The 8,986-nt window shown below is 34.7% G+C and overlaps 1 long non-coding RNA gene across 1 annotated transcript; it reads right to left on the bottom strand.

Annotated features, from left to right (window-relative positions):
• Positions 1-6,212: 6,212 nt before the first annotated feature.
• LOC137824087 (uncharacterized) lies at positions 6,213-8,486 on the bottom strand. Its single transcript, XR_011083211.2, has 3 exons — positions 8,061-8,486; positions 7,611-7,670; positions 6,213-6,444 (listed from the first exon to the last, which is right to left on the bottom strand). It is a non-coding gene; the product is annotated as an uncharacterized LOC137824087 (long non-coding RNA).
• Between the last annotated feature and the right edge of the window lie 500 nt (positions 8,487-8,986).

The following is an 8,986-nucleotide window of genomic DNA, read 5'->3' as shown; positions in this document are numbered from 1 at the left end:
ATTTTGAGTAAAGAGATTCTTCCAAATTGGTGAGTGATTGAGAGACTTGTGTCTTCTCCTATTCTAGTCTTATCTTGAGTGCACTCTTGGAACCTCAAGTGGCGGCAACTACACTCATCTTGAAGCTTTGCATCCTTCAAGTGGTGTGCTCCTCTCCAAGGACTCCAACCACATATGTTCCTTTCTTCTTTCCATCTTATTCATCCATTTCCATTCCCAAAGAAACTCTAAAACATGTCTTAGATATTTCTAGTCATTTTAATGGGTTCATTTGTGTTCTAGCTTGCTTTTAATCGGTTCATTTGCTTTCTATCTTGATTTAATCAGTTCATTTGCATCTTATCTTGTTTTTGTTTGGCTCATTTGATTCCTAGGTTGTTTTAATCGGTTCATTTCCTTTTCGCTTGTTTTAATCGGTTCATTTGTCATAAAATGGGTTTCTATATGAGTTTGGCTTGGTTGCTTGTGATTTGGTGAGTTCTTGAATGCTAAGAACATTGATCCAATTCTAGAAAAGTGCCTAATCATATTCCAACTCTTGTTGAATCCATAACATGTCCATATTATATCTCTTTCACAATATTGGAATCATATGATGTGGTATCATGAGTCTTAGGTTTGTTCTTGTTTGTGTTTGAGTTGTTTTGGCACTTTTAATTCAAGAACTTTACATTCTTGTTGTTACCTTTCTGTTTTAGGTTTATTTTTGGGTATTTCTTACTGTTTTCTTGTTCTTATTACATTGTGTTTGTGTCATTTTGATTTTTGAATCCTTATAAGTTTTGTCAAAGTCATGTTTCTCCAAAAATGTTATTAATTCTATTTAGTCCTTTTGTTGATAATTTTTGTTTCTTGATTTTGCGTTGAGTACAGTTTTATGTGTTTGTTTCTTGATCCTTTGGTGCATTTTCTTTTTAGTTTTGAGTTCATACTTGTGTAACAGACCTATACAAGTTCTTAACCATCACTTCTATTATGTCTTTTGTAGTTCTTAATTCTGTTTTTCATTCCTATTAGGTTTCCTCTATTTTCTTGAAAACGTGTTGACTGTTTCGATTTATTGCAATTTCTTTGCTTACTAGAAACTTCTTAAATTCTGGATTTGAGTTCTTCAAAGTGTTATAAAAAAGTAGAAAAAAAGAAGTACATCAAAATTCCAAGTACAAAAAAAATGATAAATGAAATACGTGCAGTGTGTAATTCTGGCGAAAAAAATACGGTAATTTGGCAGTGATTTTGCAAAATTTATCACAATTAATTGGCTTACTTTTTTTGTGTAATTCCACTGCCATTGTTGAGATAAGATCTTGAACTTTCTGTGGTTACAATTTCATAATCCAGTTCGCTTGATACAATTCCAGATAAATCTGTGAAGTCACGCATAGTTTGCACAAAAAATATTTTCCAGTAGTTCTGTTTTTTGTTTTCTTCATCTATTCTAGTTCTTTTCTCTAGGTTTCTTTTGTGTTCCATCCTTTAATTGAGTACCTTATTTTTTCTTGCTTGTCTTTTATTCACTATTCTTTGTGTTTTGTCATATCTCTTATATTCCTTTTGCTATAGCCTTTCTTGTTTACACCTTTTCTTGTTTGTCTTTTGTTGTTCTTTAAGTTTTGTGGTGCTTTGGCTTTGAGATAGAGTGCTTTTGCTTTGACATATTTCATTTGAGGTTACTAAGGCCTCAAGAGCAGATTGGTTGAGGGAAGTATTCTTTCTTGGAGTGACTTGAGTGATTTTTACTTTTCAGCACATTCTTATAATTGTGCTTTTTGCTAATCTTGTTTTCTTAAAATTGGTTGCTCTTGTGTTTGTTGTTTTCCTTTTCTAATGGATACATATTCAAGTGTTAAATCTTCAAAGCCACATTCTACTCATAAGGCTTATGTTCTTAATGAGTTAAAAGAAGCAAAACAAGCCCTTGCTCTCAAAGATGAAGCTACGAAAAGATTGGAAGAAAGATTAGCAAAAGTTGAATTGAAGCAAGAAAGATCTTCACATTCCATTCATGGCGAACATCATTCTTCTCGGCATTCTTCCAAAGATTCTTCCAATGCTCACGACCATGGAGAGGATTATAGAAGGAGACATCATCATCATTCCCATGGAGAGAGCCATCACCGTGAACAAGGACATCACCAAGAAGCAAAGCCTCAATTTCCTTTTGTAAAAGTACCTAGCTTTAGTGGTGATAGTGATCCTAACTTGTCTTTAGAGTGGGAGTCTAAATGTGAACAAATTTTTAAAGCCTATGAGGTTGATTAGGACCAAAAGGTGAAAATAGCCTCTTTAGAATTATAGATTATGCCATTAAATGGTGGCATGGTATTGTAATGGACATTTGTAATAACAAGAGACCTTTCATGGTCTCTTGGAACGATTTGATAGAGTGTATGCGCCTTAGATTCGTGCCACCACCCTTTAGGAAAGACCTAATGTTGAAGCTCCAACGGTTTCAACAAGGCATGCTAAGTGTGGATGCTTATTTTAAGGAGTTAGAAACGCTTTTACTTAAAATAAACATGAAAGAGAGTGAGAAAGATATGATAGCTAGGTTTGTGAGTGGTCTAAGAAGGGATATTCAAGATATTGTTGAACTTCAAGAGTATTCATCTTTGGTTCACCTTGCAATGAAGGTTGAATCTCAACTTGCAAAGAAAAATTCTTTTAAAACCTCTCCCAATGATGGCTACTACAACAATTCTTGGAAAAATAAAAACACTTTTTCAAACCTTCCTTCTAAAGATTCTTCTTTCAACCCTAAAGAGTCTAAGCCTTCTACTTCTACTCATATATCACCAATCAAATCATCTAGTAAGAAATGTTTTAAATGTTTGGGATATGGTCACATAGCTTCTAATTGCCCTTCTAAAAGGAATATGTTTGTGCATAATGGGGTAGTAGTTAGTGAGCATGATTCCAATTCATCTAGGTATTGTTCACCTTATAAGCCATCAAGTGAGATTGAGAGCGAAAGTCTTTGTGAAGGTGACTTATTGATGATAAGGTGAATGTTGGGAAAAATTCCAAAATCTTTGGATGATACCCAAAGAGAAAATATTTTTCACACCCGCTGTCTTATCAACAACAAGTTATGTTCCTTGATTATTGATGGGGATAGTTGAACTAATGTGGCTAGTACAAGAGTTGTGGAGAAGTTATCCTTACCCACTATCTCTCATACCAAGCCTTATAAATTGCAATGGTTAAGGACCGAAGGTGAAATCATGGTTATTAACAAACAAGTCCTCATTAACTTTGCAATAGGAAAGTATAAAGATGAGGTTTTATGTGATGTTGTGCCCATGGAAGCAACTCATATTCTTTTAGGAAGGCCTTGGCAATATGATAGACATGTTTTACATGATGGCATATCCAATACAATGTCTTTTTCCTTCCAAGGGCGCAAGGTTATTTTAAAACCCCTCTCTCCCAAAGAGGTTCATGAGGACCAAATAAAAATGAAAACTAAAAGAGAAAATGAGAAAGCAAAAGAAGTAAGTACTAAACTAAGTCACACCACTTTATCCACTAAATCAATCATGTTGACTTGTGTTATGCCTCAAGTTGAACCTCAAAGGTATTCTTCTTCTTTACCTTTTTCATTACCCAAGGTTCCTATTTCAACACCAAATTGGTTAAAGAATGTTAGGCATGATTTTTTCATACTTCCTAATGGTTTTCACCATTTAAGAGGACTTTTTCAAAAAATATCATCATTCCCAAACAATTTTTTCCAACTTGGTCTGTTTATAGGACCTCCTTTTCTGAACTCCCACTGCTTCCAAATTCTAAGTCATGTTTGCCTTTTTCTTATTCAACTGTTAATTGTAAAAGTAAACTGACTTTGTTATATGCAGGGATTCAAAATTCATGGTCGAATTCTCTCCAACTCGGGGAGCATGATAGAGATCAAATAAGAGAGGATTTTACTAATGGAGGAAGAGGTTATTCACCCAAACATTTGAAGATCTTCCTTCTAGTCTTCTAAAAAATTAAAGAAGAATTAAAATAAAGAGAGGACCAAGCCTAAAGCCCAAAGAAGACTACAAGCTTTCAAGAATGGGCTTCAATTAATATCTCTTGTACCGTCCCGTCCCCGGGCGTTGACCAAAGTCAAAGTCAAAGTCAAGGCCAAAGTCAACAGATTGACTGCATCAGGCGTCGCCTAGAGAAGGCATCGCCAAAACAAGGCGTCACCAAGATAAGGCGTCGCCTAGAGAAGGTGTCACCAAAACAAGGCGTCGCCAAGATAGGGCGTTGCCAAGCAAGGCGTCGACGGTGTTACTCCCCGATACCCATGGGTAGGAAAGACCATGGAGGGAGTGACACCACGGGAAGGCCTCAGACCTCGACAACTCAGAACAGTGATAAAGAGAAGAGTAAGGTGGCTTCAAGGCCATAGTACTAGCGCCAGTAGGGAGTAGCCTGACTCGTGAAGTATCCATGCCATTTCAGGGAGACCCTTGGGATAGATATGACTCAAGAGAAGGTCATGCCTAGGGGAAACCAGGTGCAGGGTGCGAGAGGAAGGTGGATACACTTCCAGGGCGAGTGACTAGAGGTTGGGGCGCATGAGTTGGCACCCAAAAAGTTACCCCTTGCGCCAGATGCACTCCAAGGAATGAGGACTCACACGACGAAATATCCCTAAGTTGGGTTGCAGTGCTGTGAGGCCCTCCACGTAGAATAACGGTCAAGTCAGGAGGACACGTGGCGGGAAGAACAGAAACATCAATGTTTTCCAGATAGTTTTTCAGGTATGAGGTAATTAAGATTATTTCAAAGTAATTAAGTTTACGTTTCGAACGCTTTAAAGGCACTTTAAACACCTTAGGCGTTTTGAACGTCTTAAAGGCGCTGAACGTTTTATCCTTAAATGCGCTTTAAGACGCTTTAAATGCTAGAGACGTTTAAAGGGGGCTTTAGACGTGGGAGACGGGGATCGGGAGTTTTTTGGGAGAACACACACAGATACACTCTAGTTGCTTGCTCGCGCACCCACTGTACGCACAAGCAATTAGGGAGAAAAAGCATTAGTTACTCAGTGATTAGACCACCTTCAGAGCATTCATTTGCGGTGCTCCGATACGGGGGTGTGTCACTTTGATGTTTCTCGCCAGCTGACTTGATCGTCGGAGTGCAAACGGCCGCGAGGGTGCCCCTTTGTTCACTTCTTTTTCAGGTACACACAGGCGGTGCAGAACGAAGGTGCCCTAGCCCGCGGGGATAGGCCACGCGCAAAGACGTCCCTGGTCAACCGGCCGGAACATTTCTCTTTATAGTTTCTTTTGTATAAATTTGTAAATAATATAGAATAGTGTTTAGATAGGTGCTAAGAGAGAAACCTAAAGATACCTCTTGTGTAAAGCATCTTTAGATATTAGCTTTAGGAATAGTCTAGAAAGGTATCCCTTCATTCTCCACTTTAGGTGCTAGAAGTGGAAGAGTTGCAAGGCAACCTTGGATTGCTTCCTTTGTAAGCTTCTTGTAAACTCTTGACCGGTCCTTCTCTTATAAAAGGAGGGCTTGAGTCCTTCAAATATAGATTTGAAATTTTGAGTAAAGAGATTCTCCCAAATTGGTGACTGATTGAGAGACTTGTGTCTTCTCCTATTCTAGTCTTATCTTGAGTGCACTCACTACAAAAAAACGTGTATAAAGCGGCGGTTATTTTCGCAAAAACTGGCGTTTTTAACCGCCGCATTATACGTCTGTGGCGGTACCGCGTACCGCCAGAATTCTTGCCGCCACAAAGTTTAATGTGGCGGTCAATTGAGAACCGTTGTAGCAGACGCCATATTATGCATTGTATAAAGTGGCGATTTTAAACGTGTAATTGGCGTCAGTTATAAATGTCATAATTTTAAAACTGGGTAAACCAATTCTAACGTAAATAGTGGCAGTTTTAACTGCCACTTAATACAATATAGTATGGCATTTATAATACACTTTATAATTGTCATAATTCGAATATTAAATATTTAATTTTATTTTTAATATTTATAATAATTTATTTAATTCTATTTTATAATTTCATTTCATAATATTATTTAATTTCATATTATAATTAAACTTTAATTTTATTTTTAACATTTATAATAATTTATTTAATTCTATTTTATAATTTGATTTTATAATATTAATTAATTTGATATTATAATTAAATTTCACTACACATTTATGTTTCATAATATAATTAAAATTGATAAATATAATAATCAAAAGATGACTTCATTCATTGATTGAGAAAACAAAATTTATAATGTTAAACTAATCCAAACAACTAGTAAATTAAATTGTCAAAATATAAATTGTTTAACTTTCTAAATATATTACAAGTAAATTTCCAATCCTAATTTGTCTTACTACCTCCACTTGAGCTTGGTGATATATTCTGGTTTCGTGATGGAGTATGACTGCCGATGAAATGGTGATTATCAACTCCTGCAGATACCATAAGGGTTGTCAACTTAGCGGCAATACACACGAAAAAATAGGATAGATACTAACTAGGGTTAGCATTCAACAACCAAAAAATTTTCAAATAAAACTAGTCGCAAGAGAGGTGTGCATCTTATTTCCAGACTAAATAAAAAACCAATGCATGCCATAAAATGTGTCATTCAAGAAACCGTTTGTGTTATGAGACAGACAAGAAACCAGACTAGTCCCACCATCACCCGTAGACTAAGTTGCATGATACGTGTAAATTTAGTTTAAATGACAATATTGGTCTTTCAAAGATGATACCAACACAACACTGGTCCTCAATTTATAAATACATCAAATCAGTAACATGATCAAATTGGTTTTAAAATTTCACATTTTATCATCAAATTGTTTTTTGAAGGAAAACCAATGCCATTAATTATCATCAAAGCAACAATCTTTGGAGAACCAATCTAACCTCATATTTTTAGAGGACCAAAATGAATGTTAATTATATAGATAATGAAAAACATAACAACATAGAAATTTTATATTGTAAAGGATAAACTAACACTTGAATTGCAATCGACCATAATGAATTCACAAAATATTAGTTGATACCTTTAACTGTTCAAGGAGAAAAGTTCCTAATATTGCACTTGTGCTTCGTAAATTTTATTTTATAACCCAATCTAAATTCATATGCTATTTAAGAAAATGGCCACTGAACTAACTATCCTTATCCTAGTTCACAACTATTTCATACTTCAATAGCAACTCATCCCTTCACATCATATGTATTAAAAGATAATACTCGTGTAACCGAGAAAAAGTTTTAAATCAATAACCATGTCATCATTCATCTCATAACTGCATTAAGCAAATAGGGAATAAAATGTATTTAGCAAGACAACTCACGTAAAGAATGTTCCAATGTTTTAAAAGCAAAAAAACTGCTGGGCACACATCATATCATTCACGAGGATAGTGGACAACTATAGTGGACAACAAATGGTTCACCAAAATAGAAAATTTCTTCAATACCCTACTTTTATTGCAAATTGTTGATCCAAAGATTACAATGAAAATTTCTTTTGGACAATCTATAGTCATTCACAAATGCTTGCATACTTATTACTATCAAGAGAGCAAAAGCAGTATAAGTAGGATGTGTATAGTACCCGAGTTGCAAAAATGTTATCCTTTTTCTTGTTTTTGAAGATTGCCAATTGAAATTCTTCCTGCAAAGAAAGATCATCCAAAACCACACAACATGGACACCGAATTCCATGTGAGAACAAGTTGTCTTAGGACGATAAAATATATAAAGTATTTTTATCAAATATATGAAAGAAAAGTTTAACAAATTGATATTCTATTGTGGATCATTCATGCCTAGAAGCATCATTGAGAAAATAACAACCGATTATCCTTATATTATAAACATTATCAGAAGAGAAGACAATAAACTGCAACCCAATTTAAAAGTTAGCTATGACTAAGAACAGAAACTTGGAGAACCAATCTAAAATTGGAAAATATACACAAAATTCTAACCAGCATATCCCAACACATTATGACATATTTATAAAATTGAATTTCTTCCAAATAGTTGAGGGTTGAGAAAATACCTTGTAAAATGTATGTATCTTGGAGTTGAGCTAGCTTCCAACACAAATCTGAAATAGTCTGAAAAGGGAAGAAAATGATAAGGCATTGGACCACACACAAACCAATTATTTAGAAAACCTATTATAGTATTTTCCACCAATTTTGAAGAGACTATAACAAGGTCAAGTAAAATAATAGACCAACATTACCCATTTAACAAGGTTAAAATTGAAACACAAGTTGCATTGTACTTTCACCATCAGACTAAAATCCTAAGGGAATACATGTCACAGTGAATCAAATTATAAAGTGAAGAATGCCCCAATTTAAAAGGGAGGTTGCAGTAAGAGTACCCAACATCATAACCTTAAGGGTTTGTTTGGTGTAGAAATAAAGTGAATAAAAATAAAAACGATAATTGAAAAAAAAAGTTGAGAAATAAAGAAAAAAAAATTATTTTGTTGAAGAGAAACGAAGAAGAAACCAGGAGAGAGATACACACTAAGGTAAAAAAAAAAATAGAGTGAAGAAGTATTTGTGAGACAGATTCACCTTTTAATTTTCTCCTGCCTATTTCTATCTCATACAAAACAACCCATTCAAATTCGTCACCCCTATTTTAACTCCTCCCCCTCCACCCAAACATACCATAAAGAAACAATTACCATATCAATCATATAAAAACTGAACATTTAAGTAGGATACAACATCATCATCCTGAACAACCTGTAGTAGAATCAATGAGTAAAGAGTTAAGTTATCAGTAAACTACAAATAACATATGTCATAATATACTTACAAAGAAATCACCAACGACAATAAATATGAGAAGGCAAGAAAATAAAATTCCAATTTTAACTGAGAACATTCACACAAAAGAACTGCAGAACAACATAGTTCTTACCAAATAAGAATAAAAAACATAGTTATTTGAATCCAAAACATG

Source organism: Phaseolus vulgaris, chromosome 11 (assembly GCF_051622355.1).
Source record: "Phaseolus vulgaris cultivar YP4 chromosome 11, ASM5162235v1, whole genome shotgun sequence".
In the NCBI taxonomy this organism is placed as follows: Eukaryota; Viridiplantae; Streptophyta; class Magnoliopsida; order Fabales; family Fabaceae; genus Phaseolus; species Phaseolus vulgaris.
This window is presented reverse-complemented; position numbering and strand designations above follow the sequence as displayed.